The sequence below is a fragment of the Aphelocoma coerulescens genome, chromosome 5 (genome assembly GCF_041296385.1).
Source record: "Aphelocoma coerulescens isolate FSJ_1873_10779 chromosome 5, UR_Acoe_1.0, whole genome shotgun sequence".
In the NCBI taxonomy this organism is placed as follows: Eukaryota; Metazoa; Chordata; class Aves; order Passeriformes; family Corvidae; genus Aphelocoma; species Aphelocoma coerulescens.
Genome location: NC_091019.1, coordinates 54,257,748 through 54,278,054, shown reverse-complemented (window position 1 = coordinate 54,278,054; position 20,307 = coordinate 54,257,748).

Here is a 20,307-nt window from a genome sequence, read left to right as displayed (position 1 = left end):
AAATAACAGTTATATCAGCAAATCTACTTTTTGTATTAAACACACAACCCCCATAATCTTGCTTTTCTAGCACTGTTAGCAGAAATAGAGTAACATGTAGAAATAAAATTATCTTCTTGCAAAAACTCTCCCTTTCTTTGAAACCGGATATGGATTCCCTGTAACTCAAGTGACATTTGCCGATGAGGACAGAGCTGGCCAACTGCCTACTAGTCTGTAAGGAAACTAGTAAGCTGTGTGACTTCAGATCTTCTTTCAAATACCAGTGGTTTATAGATTCTTCCCTCATCCCTCTGAAAAAGCATTAATAAAATGTGATCAGATCTAAACCTCTGACTATTTGGCAAGAGGAACAACAATGCTAAGGTGTGGGATTATCAAAATCCCCGAGTGCTTGTTCATATGGAGGGTTGTACTGTTTCAGTTCAAGAGGTGCAACTGCTGCAATATGGATGCATATGTTATTTAGATAAGTTCCATAAAAATCTCTTCTGATAGAGTCTCTTATCTGAAATCATGAATCTACTTCGGTACTACGAATACAGCCATATGACTACAGTCCTCTGGCTGGTAGGGATAAAATCTCCTCATGTAGACATGGTTTAAGAGTGATTAATGAATCCTTGACCTATGGTACAACGAAAGTCACGTTTGTAAGTCACTTCAGCACTTTTGAAAGCTCCATCTTTAGTCTTCATTACAAGGAACGCCAGTAGGGCTGTTGTGCCCCCTGCGTTAATTACACCGACTCCTGCACTGGTGAAGTTACTCTATTGTAACTACAGCAATATAAACTTCTAATGCAGACATGCTCCAATGGTACAAAGAGAGCTTTACACATGGTACAAATGACCCCAGATTTACACTGATCTTAGGCAAGGCACGATTCACATACACTAAAGACAAATTCGCTCATTTTTTTGCCCCTGAGCCCATATCAACTGAAGCGTTTTGCCTAGGGAAAAAGTCAGTGCATGACTGGTGAGAAGCAGTGCCAACAGTCAAAGTTCAAGATCACAAACCAAGTTTTCTAACATGGCAAATAAAAGAGATGGTAAACTCACCACACGTGAGAATAAGAAATTGGTAAAACCTAAAATTCCAAACCAAAAATTGTGGTGGCCAATGAACATACATTACAAGGGACAGAGAGTTTTCAGTAAGACAAGTCCCTAGTACAAGTACCTCTACGTTAGGGTGACCAGAAAGGCTTCTCCCAGGATGCATTGGTCTGTTATGTTAATCTATCCCAGTTTGGAGTCCCCGGTTGGCTGTCAGCCTCTACCTCTTGTCACACCCCCAGAGCTTCCCCAATGGTCCCTGTTCCCTGGTCCCACCTTTTCCCCGCCCCCGAATAAAACTGTGAGTTTCGGGATTATGTTGGTATTTGCCTCCACAACCTTTGACAGTGTAGCAACAATAAATGCTCTTGCCGGAATGCACGCAAATGCCCTTCTTGACTCTGCTACTGACTATAACACTGAACCCACCTGTGCTTTTGTGGGTACACACGGGACCCCACGGAGCCAGGCAGAAACAGTATTAAATGGCGCCCAGTGTGGGGCCACGGACCATTCCCAACCACATCTCCAGTAGTTCCTGGATTTAAGTTGTATTTGAGCAGCCATAGCCCCAAGAAACCTCTGAGTTCTATCAGGAGCTTGGCAGGGGAGACCGACAACCTTCTGGGGAAAGAGAAGAGTATAAAGTCGGTGGACCACCCTCAAGACTTTTATTTGACCCTCTAAGGTAATATGGGTCACTTTTGTATCCTTTTCTATCAATTTCCTTTTATCTCAAGGGTTGGGAAAAGAGGGAGATGGGGACCAAGTTCTCCTGTCTCCTGCGGGAAGCTTTTCTCCCACTTCTAAGAGTCTTTGTTCATGAGAATTTTTGTTACACCAGGGAAGGTTTAAAACATTTTGCTCAGTGGTTATTTAAGCAGTGGTTAGTTGAGTATTTAAAATGCTTTGTGCGATGGTTGTTTATGTCGGGAAAAGGTTATTTGCTTTACAAGCTAGCAAAAGCTGTTGATAGTCCTGGGGAACGGTTGGGAAACGTTAACCAAGTTTAAAAAACCCTTTGCCACTTTCCTCTCCCTGCATCCCTTTTCCCTCTGCCCTGATTCAAGGGAGACCGGAAGATAGATTCTGCCAGACGGCCCAGGGCTGCTTCCGACTCCCTGCTCTCTCCTGATCTCCTTTTTTCCCTGCCCAGGGTGGTGCTGACCAGGCCATCCAGGGTTCTACCCCAAACCCCTTCCCTGTACCCACTTCCCTATTTTTTTCCACTTTAAATTTGCTCCAAGACGGTGGCAGCATGGCCGGTCCCGCAAACCCAGCTGCTACCTTTATTTTTAATTCTCGTGCCTCCACTCCTCTACATGGCAGAGGCCATGTGTGGGCAGTGGTGGGCTTTTCACCTGTGCTCAGACTCCCTCCGCGTCCGCCCCCCCCAGCTCTCCTGCCAGTGCCTGATTGCATTACAGCGCCCAGTCCCCACCATCCCCCACTTGCTCCAGCTCGTGTGTTTGCGTTGGGTTCCCCTCCCTCCACTAGGACTCCCTTCCCAGCCACTGATCCTGCATCTCCCTCCTGTGTCTCTGTCCCCTCCATCGTTGGTCCCGCTTGTGAAAACCAACCCGCCTCACATTCCCACGCGGCTGAGACTGAGAGTGGGGGTGGTAGCAGCTGGGAAGACTCTGGAACGCATGGGGACAGCGGCACCTCCGCATACGCTGCCCATGTCTCCTTCCCTTCACTACCCAGCCATAGTGAGGCTGTGACCATGTGGCTAGAGCGCAAGTCGCTGCAAGTGCTGCTGCAAAAATGCGGCATCCGCACCTGCTTTGTGAGAGGAGGTTGCAAAGCGTTCACGCCCGCCTGCTCCAAGCCCTGTGCCGGATCAGCAGCCCCCGCAGGGCTCAGCCTGCCCCTCAGCACCAGCTCCGTGCCCTGGCCGGGCCAACTTCGGGCCTTGGCAGCCCCAGCACAAGCCACGAGTGAAGCAGCAGTGACCCCCCCGACAAAGCCTGCTGGGCCGCCCCAGCGCCCCGACCCTTGCGGGTTCCAGCTGCAGCTAGAAGAGCCCCAAGCCGAAAAAGCGGCATTCCGAAACTTCCTGAGGTGCTTTAGACAGACCCAGGACAGTACGAATGGAGGGAGTTTAGTGCCTTTTGAATACAGCCTGAGGGGTCGGCGGCGGGTCCTGGAGGAGTCTGGCCCCGCCGCTCTCGGGGGTCCCGGTGACACCACTCTTCATCGCTGCTGCCACCGAGCCCTCCCGCGACCCGCTGCCAGCTCATGCCTGGCTGCCTCTCCCTGCCAAAGCGGGGGCACGCCCAAGCCGGCCATGCTGCTAGCCCGAGACCGAGCCCCACGCTGCCACTTTTTGCTGCTCACCCTGGCCACCCATGTGGCGCAGGTGTTAAAGGGACAGTTTGTTGTCATTTTCAACCTAGTGGACTTGGCTTCCCCTGCTGTGGCAGCAGACTGGGGCCAGCTCCTGGGGAGACGCTCTGCCCCAGTCTCCCCCACTTCCCCTGGCCACTCCTTCAGCATCGCAGCGCTGCTAGGCCGCACTGTTTCCCCCCTGCCGCTGCTTCGTGACTGCCCTGAGGCTACCAAGCCGCAGCTGCTGCCGCTCTGCTCCTCCAGCTGTGAGAACTCCGCCCGCATGGTGCCTCTCATCGGCCCTGGCCCTGGCCGCATCCCCTGCTCCTGTGCTGCAAGAGAAGCAGAAAAAGGGGGGGAGGGGTAGCAGGAGCCAGGCTGTAGGACTCAGACTGTTCCCAGAGAGCTGTGAAAACATTGTAAGGGAAGCAGTCGACCTGACCAGCTCGCAGGTGCAGCTAGAGCAAGCAGAAAAGCAGCCAAGGAAACAGAATAGTGAATTCTCAGATTCTCATGCTGAGTGTAAAGATCAAAGGACTAGCGTGAAGAAGCCAAAGGCCACAGATGATACCTGGAAACTGACAGAGAAAAACAAGCCCTGCACCAGCCCAGCAAACACTGTTCCTGTGGACACAATGCCAACCAAGATGAACAGGGTGCAGTCAAAAGACCAGACAGATGCTGCTTGGAAATGGAGACAACGCAAAACAGCACCCATGTCCACCACAGAAACAGACATGCCGTCCCGTCACCAGAACTGCAAACAAGACTTCAACTTGATAAGTTGGACACCTGTGGTGTCTCCCCAGATCTTACCTCTTCTGTTGCTTTCCCATCAGTTAATATTCCTGTCATAGGTTAGCAAGCATAGTCCCGGAGGTGATGTCCTTGCAAAGGGGTGCTTACTGCTTCCTCTATGACCTGACAGAACCTATCAGCTGGCCAGTTTGAATATGGACAATTCTCTAAGCCACTTAGAGTTGTGACCGCCTCTGTGATCCACACTTAAGAATAGAAAAACTCCCCCCTATATCTTCAAGCTCTCTCTTGTTTCTGGTGCTGGGACAGGTGGCTGCAGGCCCCGTGTGGGGGCCAGTGGGCCCGGCCAGGCCCTGCTCGGGCCAGGCCGGGCTGCGCCACGGCCATCCTGGAGCCGATGGACCTGTTCCACCCGCAGCCCCCCCACTGCCCTGCTGTGGGCAGCCGGAGCGGCTCGGCTCTCCCTCCCCTCCACTTCGATAAGCCACATTCCAGCTGCAAGGCCGAGGTGAGATTAACCCTTTTATTGCTGTGAAGAGCTGAAAACTGAGGGAAGAGAGAGAGGAGATGCCTAAAGCTGAAATTCTGTTGTGAAGCTCTGATATATCAGAGTATCCCGCTGTAATTTCATGAAGTCATGGGGGGTGGAGGGTTCAACTTGTGAGCAAAAGCACCTGCGCTGAGATAGGCAGATGCTGACGCAGCTGTAATTTCATGAGAAGTTTGGACAGGGAGAGATGGAAGCGATGAGGACTTTTGCTCCAAATGGGAAAGGAGAAAACCTCAGTTCCTAGAGATGCTCCCAGAGATAGTCCTAAAGATGAAGATGAGGAAGACCCTTTGCTCCCAGGGAAGGAGAAGGGCCTCTGTATTTTGTTTCTGAACGGCTCAACCTTAAAATTGTACCCCAAAAACTGCAAGAGTGAACCCTCGAAAGCAGTTGCGGGAAAAGCTGCAAGTTGGGGGAAGGGAAGAGCCTTCTCTGCAAGCAGAGACTCCTCTTCCTAAATGGACTGAACCATATTTGGAAGTGGGTGGCTAGCTCGTTGTGATACTGTTTTCATAGCACAAGCAAGAAGAGACTTCTCTTTCTAAATGGACTGAACAAGGTTATTATGGAAGTGGTAAACAGACTGAACATCTTAAGGGTTGTCTTTTTACATTGTCAGTGGGAGAAGGGAGGAAGGTGGGGGGAGGAGGAGAGTTCTGAAGGTATGGTATAATTTTTTTTCCCCCCTCTTTTAGGTCTGTTAATAAACTTCTTTATATTCTTTCAAGTTTGGTGCCTGCTTTGCATTTCTCCTAATTCTTATCTCACAGAAGATAAACAGTAATGAGTATTTTGGACCAAACCACTACACTAAATTGGTGTTTCTGCTCAGTTACAAACCCAACCCGCTACAATTCCCCACCATCACCCCTCTGCTTCACCTTTCCTGCAGCCACACTCCCCAATACCTCTATTGAGATGTTTTCTGTTAACTTGCACCCCTCTCTTTATTCCCTAACCACATGTTCCTATACATTTGTTCAGTCATAACATTCCCCTTTCCCCAGACCTTTAACTGAAAGAGGGGGGAAGGGAAAGCCCCCTCCATTTGAAATTGCAACATTTTAACTTTGTTTGAAACCCCAACAGAAGCAAGTGCCAGAGCCTGTGCCTGCATTCACCACCATGATGCCCAGCACGCAACACCTATCACCCTGCTGTCCTCTGGATGTTCCTGGTACTACTGGCAATGGACATGTGGACTGTGCCACAGCCCAAAGAGACCTGTGTTGCTTCAACCTCACCTTCACCCGTGAGAGCATCCATTCCAGCATCCAGAGAAAAAAATTCTCTAAAGGATCTGAGGACTTGCTGGAACACTGGCTTGTGGGTATTTCTGATCATTTTTGTTGTCTTGCGTATGTTTGGTTGTTTAGGACATTGGGTGTTGGGATCCCTGGGGGAGGCCTTTTGTTTAATACAGAAAGGAGGAATTGTGGTGGCCAATGAACATACATTACAAGGGACAGAGAGTTTTCAGTAGGACAAGTCCCTAGTACCACAAGTACCTCTTTAGGTTAGGGTGACCAGAAAGGCTTCTCCCAGGATGCATTGTTCTGTTATGTTAATCTATCCCAGTTTGGATTCCCTGGCTGGCTGTCAGCCTCTACCCCTCGTCACTCCCCCAGAGCTTCCCCAATGGTCCCTGTTCCCTGGTCCCACCTTTTCCCCGCCCCTGGATAAACCTGTGAGCTTTGGGATCATGTTGGTATTTGCCTCCACAACCTTTGACAGTGTAGCAGCAATAAATGCTCCTGCCAGAATGCACGCAAATGCCCTTCTTGACTCTGCTACTGACTGTAACACTGAACCCACCTGTGCTTTTGTGGGTGCACACAGGACCCCACGGAGCCAGGCAGAAACAGTATTAAAAAAATCAATGGATTTTACTTATATGTTCTTTCCTTTGACCATAATGGTACAAACAGCAATGCAAATGCCATGTTTGATGATAGATCTCATACCTGATTACCTGAACCAAAAGTCTCAAAAAAAAAGGGCTTGATCTTGGGGTTTTTCCCATGTTATGCTTCATTCCAGTATATGGCTTCTCTGACAATGTTCTTGGAGGCCTGGACTTTGTTTTGAAGTCCTTTTATTTTACCATCCTTGATTTTTTCATGTGAGAATCCCACTTTGATTTGGTTCCTGTAGGTCAAAGATAAACACTGAAAATCAGTGGCTTCTTTCAAAAGCAGATCAGTTTCCAGTTATGCTGGACTGAGTTGCAGCTGAAATTCTGGGAATATATTCTTTTTCTGTATTGACCACTCAGTCAACCCTTATAAGCAGATGACATGATTAAAATGAAGTTTGAACATTTTCTGTAAATTAATTCTTTGACTTATGACAAGAGTCTTCTAGCTTTCATTAACTTAAGTGCCATTTCCTTGGGACTCTTATTTTTACAGTTTCTAATCTACAGTTCTGTAATGACCTGGTCTCAGGAACATATTATGCCATATTTCCCTTCCCTCAGTCTTCAAGCAAGGGCTTACAGGCTTTTCAAAAAAGGAAATGGGCTGCCTCACTTTGGCATCCAGCTTATGAGCACATAGGATACTGCATTTTGCTACTGAGAGTTCGTTATGGTGAATTCATAGCTGCAGTCCTCTCAGCTGCTTAACAAGACTTCTGGTTTCAGTATCAGTGGTGAAAAGTCTTCATCCAGCTCTTTAATAGCTCCTTATTCTTGGAGCACACCTTTCCTTACAGAGATCATGTTGCCCATCACTTCGCACTGCTGTTAACTAAAGATTCATTTCCAGAGTGCTGACCTACAACAAACAAGCTGCTTTGGCATCCAGGTGTCCAAGTGCAGTACTATAGGGAACAGAAGTTACCTGGAATTTTCTCCAGGAAATATGGGGTAGAGGGTTGGGTGTGCCCCTGTGTGATGCTGTTGTTTTGAGTAAAACTAAGCCATTCTTCATCTGTTCACATCAGAAGCTCATACAGCATCTATTTTCTAGTATCTTTATACAGCCCTTGCCACAGTGGCAAGTACATTTACTCACTAGCTTTCCTCTAGTTTTTCAGTTTCCAGCTGTGATTTTAGGGTGACCTTAATACACAGGTAATAAATACCATATTAATTTTGTTTTTCAGCTCTTTCCTATCAATATACATTATGTTTGACTATTGAAAACAAAATTTGTTAAAATTTATCTGTAAAGTTGATTCCTTCTATCTCTTCTAGTGCAGCACTAAGTAATAAGAACCTTATATATAGGCTTCTAAAGGCTTCTCTGCTGTCAGGATCACTACCAAATACATCTCTTTTTATACATGGTTGGAATGTGTGTGTAAGTGACACTGTGGTTTTTAACCTCAAACTTGTAAGTCCATTCTTCAGGTATCCCACCTCTTTTCAGCTTTACACATCTCATGCTTTCTCAAATATTCTTCCCATTCAAACAAATATTGCTGTAATTCTAACAAATAGCTGTAATATGTGCTAAGCCTGGGTTCTTTCAAAGCTTGGGAAATAAGACCACATTTCAGTACTGACTGATGAAATGATAAAAGAACAAATGAGAACTTTCTAAGAAGATCTGAGCATCAAAATTTGCAAAAGCCACAAGATATCTTGCAATGTCAGAAGTCACATTTTGAGGTTTGGGTTTTGTTTCGAGGGAGGAGAATTCAATGGTGGAGCAAATTTTGCATGTGTTCTTTCATAAATTATGACGTCATCACATCAGTTTTACAGAGTGACACCCTACAGACACCCTACCCAATTTGACTTTGAGCACCTTGCAAAGTACAGCAGTTCTTTAATGAAATCTGAAATGAAGATGTAACTGTAAATGCTGTGTGTTTTAGGCATAAGAATAAATCATTCAAAACAAACTCTTTGAGTTGCTGTGTCTATATAGTTAATACACATCAGGCAAGTTTAAATGATAATCAGATCCATAAGTGACATTTTCTCTAGACTATTATCTTATTTTCTGCTGCGCTTCTACTGGACATCGCTTCCTATATAAGATTGTTTTACTTATAAGGTTCTGATAGCACAGCATATGAAAGAACAACAAAGAGAAGCAGAAAAAATGCCAAGCTGCAGATAAGCTACAAACAGGGAAGGGCTGTGAAAGCATGTCTCTGAAGCAGTCCACCTACAAATGTTTGATTATGTTCTTGAATATGTAGATACACTGGAAATACCTCTGTTTATACTCACTAACATAGCTGATTGGATAAATGTATAAAGAAATAGCCAGGTGTCCGAACATCTTTCCAGCCTTTGAAAACATTGCCATTCCAGAGAAGTTCAGTTAGCACATCTCATACATACACAGATTTGGAAAAAATGACATATTTTTAATTTTTTTAGTAACTTTACTATAGATGCATGCTATCATGTGTGTCATAAATTAGAGCTAGACTTTGCCTGGTTTTATCCACAAAACTTCTGAGCCACTGCACTAAAGTTCCCCATGCCTCACTAAGCACCACAGGGGCATGTAAAACAAAAGCACATAGATTTTACATATATTAACACAAAAAAACGCCCCAAAAAAGTTTTGGCCTTTAGTACACCAAGCCAAAACCAAGAAAAGTAACTTAATTTATGAGGTAGACAGAATCACTCAGGCTTCTGCATCTTTACTTCTGTTCTAGAGTCAAACATATACTTTCTTTCCTTAAGCTCCTTCACTAATTGAAATTACAATAGCAAAGTGAGACTCACCATAGCAAACCTGTTCACTCACTGGAAAAAATCAGAATGCATCCATATATGATGCATCAAAAAAACAATCAAAACAATCCTATACTCCTATGTTGCCCTTGTGTGGTGCAGTTGTATGTATGTATGGCTCTCCCCAACAAGCACATAGATAATATGGTCTTAGGACTCCATAAGCAATTGTTTACTAATCACTGTCTTCCATCAAACAGGGGTTATTATTTCAAGGTAATACTTCTATATATACCAGCTTTAAATGCATGCGTATTTTTAGAATGGGTGTGTTTATATGTATGAGTTTATGCTTATGCCTGTATGACTGTTTATCTGCACATGTCTATTTCTACACACAAATACACAAAATCTCTGCTTCAGGTACAAGGCTACAGAAAAACACCTTCTTTTGCCACACCTGCACGTAGAGGCAGTTCCCATAGTACTCAGTTACGCTGCTGACGGGCTGCCATTTTCTTTCAATTCCCTTCCTGAAGTCTTGGAGACTTCAAAAGCCACTTATTTAATATGGCAGGTGTGGAACATCTAAAGCACCTCTGGTTTCTTGGGCATAAACTTTTTGTCTTGTCATCATTTGCTAACTCAGCTGCAGTGAAAGAGAGGTGTATTACAGAGACTGACCTAAAATTGGAGGATTAAGTCCTATGAATATTTCAGCAGAGATCACTGGACTGGGATACCTCCATCCAGAATTGTTCTTAGCTCCACACATCACAGCAGAAAGTCCTAATAGTGCTGTTGTATAGAGTTAGTGCTCATTCAGATTTTTTTTAAAATCCCTACTCTCATTAGGAATATATCTAATTAAAGGTCATTTACCCCCCCCACCTGGGAGCCCCTTGTGCTTGTCAGAATGAAACAGTTCAAAACTCTGTCCTTTTCCACTTCCATTTCACTAAAGTAACGACAGGGTTAAATTGCTAATAGAGGTTTCATGAGGTCTGCCAGAGCCCACTCTCCAACACTTACATCTGTTCAACAATTATTACAGCATTTTTGTCATAAAAAATTCAACACCCTGAGTGTCGTGCTAGCAAAACCTGAAAATTTATGCAGTGAATAGAATAGCTAATTTCTCTGAGGAAATGCAGGGGGGAAAATTACAGATTTAACTTAAATTCTCAAGTACTGTAGAGCACACATCTGACTCCCTCTTTAGGTTTTGTCACCATGTAGCATAAGTAAGAATACCATCTACAGTAGAGCAAGAAACCTTTGCAAAGCAAATTTATGCCTTCGAAGAAACAATGCTTAAAACTCAGAAGGGGGCTGTACTGGATTCATCGTTTTACCTCACAAAATCTCATTTAAATAATAAATTATTCAGATTATTCTCAGGATAGGGTTATTCTCTCACTACCTCTTGCTGTTACAGAATGAACCCCACCCTTCGCAGGGTACAGGTAAACGACAGATATGTGGAGGCAAAAAGCCGACACAAAACCAGTCTTTTGTCTCCTGAACTTTGTGTCGGGCTGCTTGATGTTTGCAGTAAAAGGAGAAAGAAAACAGAACCTGCCTCGCTTCTCCATAAGGCTGGGAATATGGATTTTATGCTAAACCTAACGCTGTCTAGTTAAGATGCCAGTGGACTGGAACAACATGCTAGAGGCTATAGCCTTCTATTCTCCAGGGCCGGACTCTTACTTCCAGTACCGGGGGTTCAGCCATAACCATAATTACAGCCGCAACAAGCAGGGAGCTCTTTCAGCGTCACAAGAGCAACAAATAAGGCAAATGGTTTGGGAGCAGAGGAGGGGCCATTTTCAACACATAAGGTGCAAACAGGACGCTGGTTGAAGCGAGGACGAAAGCCGCATGTTCCCTTCCTTCAGGCTGCACCCTGCTGGGACGATGCGAGCTGGACAAATGCTGCTGGTGCAGAGGCATTCATATGTGAGTTCAGATAAAAACTGCAGATTGGCTCAAAGGATATTTGCAAGCATTTTTGCTGTTTTTCACAAACAGTATTAGTGCAACAAGGTTATGAAAGTACACGCTCAACAAAATGTCTGTGGACCTGCTAGACCAGTCTGTCACTTGGGCATTGCAAACCGTGGGCACAAGCCCTCCGGGAGTTCATAGGGCCTGATTCGCTAGCAATAGAAAAAATGTTCAGAAGAGATTTGCCCTTGGAATTAAGTGCTGGACTAAGGTTTCAAATAGCTAGTATAACAGTGATGTTTGCATAGGAACTGCCAGATTTAGTTCTTACTTATTACTACATTTTTCCTGATCTTCAGATTATTGATTTGGCTGCAAACAGGAAAAAATGTGTATGAAAACCAAACACTTCAGTTAAATAAGAATAATTTTCACCCTAGAAATCAGCAACTAGTGCTAGCCCAGGGTCAGCTTTGGGAAGCCTGTGACCTGCAAAAATACTATTTCAATGTTTATTGTCACTCACTACATATAAAGTTAAATGTTCTCAGGATACTTTTCAAATATATAGTTTTGATATTTTCTTTTTTTGTGAATAAAAATTACAAATATTCATAGGCAAAATGGTTTGTCCTTCCAGCTCCCATTTCTAAATTTCTGTGGACGTTATGAGTTCATATGAGAAATGATAATTCTCTGCTACTGCTCTCCTTTTCCTACTTTTTCCAGCAGTGGAGTCAGTACCCATGTAGGCTGGTTGGCCATCACAGGACACAGATGCCAAGTGCTGGCAGATATTATTCCAGTGTCAAAATCTTTTTCCTTGTCAAACTCCCTAGGCAGTTGTGTTAATGGTTCTGGAGATGCCTCTGGGTCTGTCACGTGGGGTAGCAGCTGATGGGTTTTCTGCAGTTTGCTCCTGCATGACATCTTCCTTTAACTCATCTTTGGTCCTGAGGAATTTGTACATTATTACCTACTTGGAAATAAGATCCTATAAATTTTGCATTAGGGCTATGGTTTCTTCACAGATTTGCGTACTGCCCTCAGAGCTCACATGCCTGCATTTTCCTCTGTAGCACATCTTCTCAACAACTTTGAATGTCATGCAGTTTAATTACATCACGACAATAAAGAAATATTGGAGCAAATGAAACTATTTACTAAGGATTTGTTTCTCCTTGCACTCATCACCATCCTGTCCTCTCTTACCCCCATTTTGTTTATGATTAGGGGATCATTCTTTGTTAACTGAAGCAAATCTTTTTCCCTCTGTTTGCTACTTCATTCGTAGGCCAGGAGAAAGCTTTCAGCCTGTAGGTTGTTTACAGACTGGTTATATAGATTATTGGCTGTTCGTGCTGCATGAGTTTACCATTTAAATTTCAGGATCTTAATCCTGAAAATATTAACTTGAACTCGGATGGGTTGTTCAGAACACATGTAAATCTTTACTGCACTGCAGCCTTTGTGTACCAGCTCCTATAAAGTCTTTGAGGTCAGGAGCCCCAGACCTGCTCATCTGTGCTCCCATCCATCAGAGAACCCCAAGTGTGAGAGAGCTCTGCTGTAAGAACCAGAGCAGGACTAGAGCACTCAGCAATTTGCACTGGCAGCAGTGAATAGAGATGAGTCCCTGAGGAGAGCTGCTACGCTTGACTGCAATATAAATACTAAATGTAAACAAATTTGTAAAGCTAACCCACGTCATACTATCATTGCTGTTACTCGACTGAAATATTTTAAGAAGGAAAATAACTATTAGCAAGAGGCAAATTACACACTTTCATGCAAATTTTGAGAAACATTCATTGCAAACTCTCTGAATCTTTCCATTTTTGCAGGCACTTTCAGAAATACAAGGCAGTTGTCCTACACATTCACTGCTAGCAAGTCGTGTCTCCTACAAAAGAAAATCAGTTTTATTCACAGTTGATTTGGGGCATATACAGTACAAAATCTGTATGTGTTTTTTATTTCCCATTGTTTTTGTTTTGATAACAATCTGTGTAATCTGGTTTGGGATCTAATACCTTTCTTCCTAACTTGCAAGGGAAATCCCATGGAGTCTATCTAAAGAAGTAAGAGTATTGAGTAACCCTGTTTTATAGGAACAGCCTTTGAAAATCTTTGGTTCCTGTTGGATAATAACAGTAAGAAAAATCTCACATCAGATTTTCTGGTTTCTGTTTAAGAGGGGAGGGAAGCCTACTTTGATTGCTTTCAGGCTTCTCTTATGTGAGCAAGAAGCAGGCCTTGACAATGCGCTCTTTTCTTTGGTGGCAGACATGGATTAAAGACAGGCTATGCCAAAGAGTCACTTCACAGGACAGTGTCACAACTGGTCTTGTTCAATATAGAATGCAGCAAACTACAGAGCGGGAATGGGGGATGTCATAAATGGATTTTGCCTTCAAAACAATGTTCAAGTTGCAGCTCCACAAGCTAAACTTCAGAGACAGATCCAGTGTAAGTGTCAAAGAAGAGGACCTGCCCTAAGGATTTCAGGTGCACCTGCCCTTTAAAAGAAGTGAGGCTCTTCATATACCTTGCGCACACAAGCAGGAGATAACCACAACTAACAGACAAACCAAAGAAAGGAAAATAGTGTTTAGTTAATTTTCAGACTGCTTTAGAGATCTTCCTTGTTGATAGCATGTTAGTATAAACTTTGCAGACTCCACTTGCCCTTTTAGCTGCAGATTCATTCTTCATCTCCTAAAAATAAATCCTTTCTAAAGTTAAGGTTTTAAAACACTCTTGTAATGCTCTGGATGAAAAAACACCTGCAGTAAAGAGGAAAGACCTGATAAGTCCCCCCAAATGAAAGCAACCAGGGAATGACAGCTACCTGCCTTCAGCAATACATCTCTTCAAACCCATGCATAAAAAAGCCAGCTGCTCAATTTTCTTTCTTAAGCCACATAGGGAAAAAAAGTGTTCAGGAAATATCAACAAAGCTGGCTAAAAAGGCCAAGGGGTCAAGGCCATGCTGCCCTGAGTTCTCGCACATTTTGCTCTTCCATCCCTCAGTCCTGACTGAGATCTGGAGAGTTACATACGTCCTAGGGACACTAAGAGAAAATTCACATTCAACATGATTTAAAGTCAAAATACAAGCAATTACAGTAAAATATAGATTTATAAATAGATTAAGTGGTTGCATTTTGTATTTGAACTGTTCACATCCTTGTTCCTCATACAAAATCGGAAAATGTTGGGGGTTTTTTTTAAGTTTTATTTCATAAATCAGTCTTCCTTGGTATTTTTTGTAATCTGGGAGCAGAGAGACTTGAGCTATGTGTAAGTGGCTAATAAATTTCTCTCCTACACAGGCCAAAGACAGGCTCAGCAGCATCTACCCTCCTGTGCCAAAGCTGCTCATTGATGCAAAAGCACAGTCTGTCCTCGAAGCGGGACTTGAGCAGTTTCACCCCCTGAAACAAAGTCTCAGAAAGTTTGGATTTTCCCACGTGCCTCCCGCAGGCTTAAACACTTATTTTATTCTTATGGTATTCTTAACATAGAACTATTTGGGCCTGGTTCTCAGGTATAGCCAGGCATGCACAGAGGTGTAACACCACAGATTTCAGTGGGATCACTTCTGCTGCACATCTGCACAAGCAGCAGCACAAACAGGACCACTGTTGTGTTTGAGTTTACCTGGCTTTCCTTCATACTGATGAGTCAGTACAGAGTCACAGCTATCTCTTATCCTCCCAGAGTATGGCTCTGTTTCAAAAACCCAAAATAGCAAAGTCTGCTGCACTGCCAAACAGGAGACCCAGATTAAAGAATTTCAGACAGCAGTCTATCACAAGCCCGTCAAAACCATGTATATCGTGCAAATAGTGATCGGAGAGACAGATCAGGTGACTGAACCAATATAGCAGCGCAATATGTTCGCTACCTTAATTATCTCAACTTTTTTTTTTTTTTGGTGAGAAACCAAAACTATTTGCTTCTTCCCTCCTTATAAAGATGTTTAGTGTTACTATGCTTATGGTTATGGAAATATTTTTATAGGATTAGAAAAGGGGAATGGTTTTTGAAATAGGTCTTTTGTTTCAAAATGTGTAGTGTCCTTGAGTTGGTGCTCAAAAGTAGCCTTTTATGCAAAAATAGCCTCTCTCCACTGTTCTTTCTGCTTTGCCCTTTCCTTCCTCTCCTCTGAAGCTCATGAGGCTGTCTCCTACCTTTTATTGAAGAATCAGCAAGCAACCAAGACAAACTAGTTCACACAAGGGGAAAAACAGCAGTTAGGAAAAAATCTATTATTCTTTGAAAAATTGTCCCAGCATTATTTTTAATCTGAGTACAAACAGAAATTTGTAGGTGAACACTGTTTTAGTTGGCTTCAGTTTATAACATGGTCATTAAATCCATATCAAACGTGTATTTTAGAGTTAAATCCTCTAAGACAATGAGATGAAATAAGTAATCATTTGATAGAAGTACTTATAATGAATTAGATTTGAAAATGTTAGAAAGTCATTCAAGGAAAATCCTTCTTTTACCTTACACTGAAAACATATCATTAGCCTTAATTTAAGTCAAGGTGAGGAGAGAAAGGGGGGGCGAGAGGAGCGGAGTAGGCATCACAGGAAACTCTTGAGTGAGTATTGTTTAATCCCATTTAGGGACACTTTGAACAATGACATATATATATAATGAGATATTTAAAATTCTTTGGTCAATCTCTAGCTAAAGGCTTTTACTGTGGAAAAAAATGAGTAATTCAATACAGACTACACAGCCTTTCACATGCTTTTATTCTTGATTTGTTGGACTTGTATAACATAAATTTCAAAACCAATCTATTAATGACTTAAATTGGAAACTGGTTTCCTTTGCTTTACATACAGCATTTTAGTAACAAGCATAATAACAGGTGGATCAATAGATGCTGTTTGGTGCAGTATTTGAAGCATGTTAACATTAGTCCTGTATCTCTATTATTGAACATTGTGTCAACAAATTCCTGTTTCAAGGAGGATGGCAAAAATATTTTCCAGTGTCAAGGTTATTTAACCACATGAAGTGGTAAGAGTTTTTTGTTTCCTACTAACCTTGCCTCTTCCTTCTTCTTTTTTAAATAATCCGTGTTATGATCAAAATATTAAATAATATAATAATTTTTGTTTGATACAAAAATATTTTTGTATCAAACCTGTGTGCTGGAAATTAAGATTATGTTCTTTAAAATGGACACTGATTCTAGGAAGAAAATCAATTTTTTTTCTCTTAGAGAAATATAAAAAAAGAGAAAGTCACTAATGTAAACACAAATTTAGAAAGTAACAGAGACAAAGCAAGAGAGAACAAAAACAGTTGAGTTTACCATTTGAAGAATTTAGCTAGGGAATTATTTCCGACCTATAGTTCTCAAGCACAGCATGAAAAGACAGAAAAATGAAATTTTAGTCATTAGAATCTGACAGCTCACAGTCATAATATGCTGACATGTGTAACAGGAATTAAGGGGTTCTGCAGGCAGAATCAGCACTAATAATTTTTTAGGCAAATCATTTCTTTCAGCTCCATGAATCACACGGTGTTGGAGAATCACTGGACACTCACAAATGACAGGTATAATATAACTGGTACTCTTCTTTATGTCCTTTATGAAGCAGCTTTAAACCAGAGGTATTCATTACCACTTAAGTGGACCAAAATTTGTATGCCACAAATAAAAAGGGGCTCTATGTAGTGACCACAGCCACAGTAGGGAACAGCTTGAGGGCTGGAGCCAAAATAAATTCTGCAACAATCTTGACACTTGCCTCTAAATTGAAGGTCTGTTTTTTCATCAGTGAAAAAAAACCCCAAAACCACATCAGTAGTCCACAATGGATGTGCCATGTTTGACTAATGATCTCCAGGGTGTGACTGCACCAGAATTTCTCAGACTTTGAAGGTGTGAAGCATCTTGGTTCACCTGATCTTTAAGCAATCCATCAAACATATGGAAGGTTTATGGTCTTAAAATGTTTGGTTTGTGAGGAAAACAAACACATTTTATCTACTTAGTACTACAGATGAGTGCACTTTAAAAGACTACTGAAATTCTTTCCCTCTTTAAAAAGCATTTTAAACATGCCAGCATGTTTTCTGGACACTTTACAATCCTTTCAGAAGAACTCTTGGAGGTTCTAACCCACAGACTCATAACTCAAAGCCCAATCCCAAACACATATGGCATTCAGTTAGTTATATGTTGGACAACACTATGGATCGCATTTATAGGGCTCAGGCAGCTGATGAGAGCTGGCTCAAACTGGGAAGGTGAGCTCAATTGGCTTGAGCTCTGTGGTACGGCAGCAGCTGAGCAACGGGTAACAACGGCAGAGATACAGCATTGCTTTCACACTTCAGCATATGACTCATGCAGAATATGAGTGACTCACATGCAGTATGTCATACCCAACAAAACTGAGCATATTCGGGGAAAACCTGAATATAATATAAGCATCATGCTCATGCCCTAATCACCTTGTAGAATTAGCTGGGATAAATCCCTACTGCCCCCTGCTTTATCACTATTAGCTACAAAGAAGCAAGGATGAACTCAACATGCTGATTTCAGGACATTTCGCTAGTAGAATCGCTGGCATTTTAGGAGCACTACATCATAAGGCTTGTTTCCAGCAGGTGTAACTTTATAACATCCAGGTCAGGTGTATTAAGCAACAGGGGATGCATTTCTTTGGCAGTAATCTGCCACTGTGGCACAAACAATCAGGGATGAGTATCTGACTCAACAAACAGCTGTTGAAATTCTCCCTTGCTTTTTGTTTCTAAGCAGATGGCACAACCCACCCAGCCTGTACCCTATGCTCTGTGCAAGTTCAACAAGCTCTTCAGCCAGTGCAGAACTGGTTCCTAACTCAGTACCATAAATCTGCCAACTGCTCTTTGCATATCCTTGAATCCTGCAGAGAGGATAAAAATATCTTTGGAGCTGACAGTCTTTATGTTTTTACAGTTCTTTGTTGCATAAACCCTGTGAAGGCAAAAAACCTTGGTAGCCAAGTGCTTCCAGGTAGTAAGGGATGGGCCAAGGGCAAGCAGTACTACTGGAAATCGTTTTGACAGTGCCATTTGCTGTTTGGGGCTTAAGGACTGTCTTTTAGGGCAACAAAGAGGGTTAGTCATACTCTTCCATCATTTTACTTCTTGCTATATATTCATGTCTGTTGACCATAAATAAGATCCTTTGTCAAATCCATGAAAATTTCAAAAGGTGAGAACAGAATCAGTTCAGAGAAATTAAATAGCATACATCTTGGATCCTGAATTCAGTTACTCCTCCTTCAACCCTCTGAACTCCCTATGCTTTTCTGAAGCTTATCATATGTATCAAGAATTTTTCCTTCTGTCTTTCCTCTTCATTTGTGTGCCAGCATTTTTTCTTCCAGTTTGAATTTTTCCTTCTAAAAACCCATCCCCTTCGTCAGAGGAGAATTTGTTTTCTGTGCCAAAACCTGAGGAATTGCTATGCTCCCTTCTAAAACTTTTGTTTCTATTTTCATGTATTCAGTACCAACTCTGGATATGTGAACTTTTGATGTGTTAAATTATCATCTAATGTGTTAAATTATCTGATGTGTTATCATCTTCTGTCTTTTGCCATGCCCTGTATGCCTTCCTTTGGATTTGCACTTGAAGATGCACTCACCTGAAAACATACTCCAGACTCTGCAGTGAAAGAATGAAAAGAATGAATAAATGAATTCTGCTTGAAGTGACAGTATGTATTATGAAAGAAGTTTTAATTTCAGATAATAAAGACTGAACCCTACTCTCCAGAGACCTGTGATAATGAGCAGACTAATGGTGGCAAACCCCACCTCTCAAAGATACTGCACTGTGTTCATGGGCTCAGCACTGAACCAGCAGTGCCCTTTATTTCTTCCTCTTTGGATCTGGCATGTGTCAGTTGAGGTATCCAGAGACAGCACAGATGCCCAAACGTGGGCAGGAAGCCAGGTTGCAGGGCTTACAGTATAAATATATTTTTTTTTAACTTCATGCATACCCTTTTTCCCAGTAAGTGTGTTTTTCAGGCTTAGAAACTCTGTGTTCTTAGCTATTTTAAGAAACCTGAAGGGTGAGAGATGGAGAAGCAGCAGACATGTTGGCAACAAAGATCTCTCCATGAACAGAATGCCAAGATTAAAAACAACCAGGGGGAAAAAAAAGAAAAAAAAAAAAGTAAGAGGGATACCTTTGACTTTTTCCTGCTCTTCTATCTCAAAAAATTGGCTCATCTGAAACTGTTGGATTCTGGCAAAGATTTAATATCAAATGAGAGAAATAGCATGTTCCTGAAGCAAGGTGATTTCCAAAGTGAGGCTAGATGTGCATTCAGCTTCTTCTACTTGGCAGCTATCATGCAGGGCAAAAAGATTTACGATTTCTTCAGAGGGTATATAACAGGGTTGCCCCAATCTGTCAGGAAGTGTTAGAACTCAGTAAGACTTGAAGTGGGATTTAAAAGTTACTGAAGCTCATTTGTTCGCAATGTCAGGTGTGGATCCACCCCAATCAAAACAAAAGATAGGAAGAAGGAAATATTGCAGGGTGTCCTAAAGGGAAGTTCTTCACACAATAAGACTTAGAGAGAGCACTAAATAAAGAAGGAAAATGCAGAAGTCCTTGCAGTTACTGTGTATCAGCTTACCTGTTTGACCTAGGCACATGAACTGTGTTTGTCTGCAATAAATGTAAAAGGGGAGTTAAGCATTTTATACATACAGTGTATGTGTGTGAGAGAGAAAAGAAAGAAAAGGAAAGGAAGAACGAAAGAATGAATGAAAGAATGAAAGGAAAGAAAAAGAAAGAGAGAAAGAGAAAGAAAGAAAAAGAAAGAAATAGAGAAAGAAGGAAAAAAAGAAAAAGAAAGGAAGAAAGGAAGAAAGGAAGGAAGAAAGGAAGGAAGAAAGGAAGGAAGGAAGAAAGAAAGGAAGAAAGGAAGAAAGGAAGAAAGGAAGAAAGAAAGAAAGGAAGAAAGA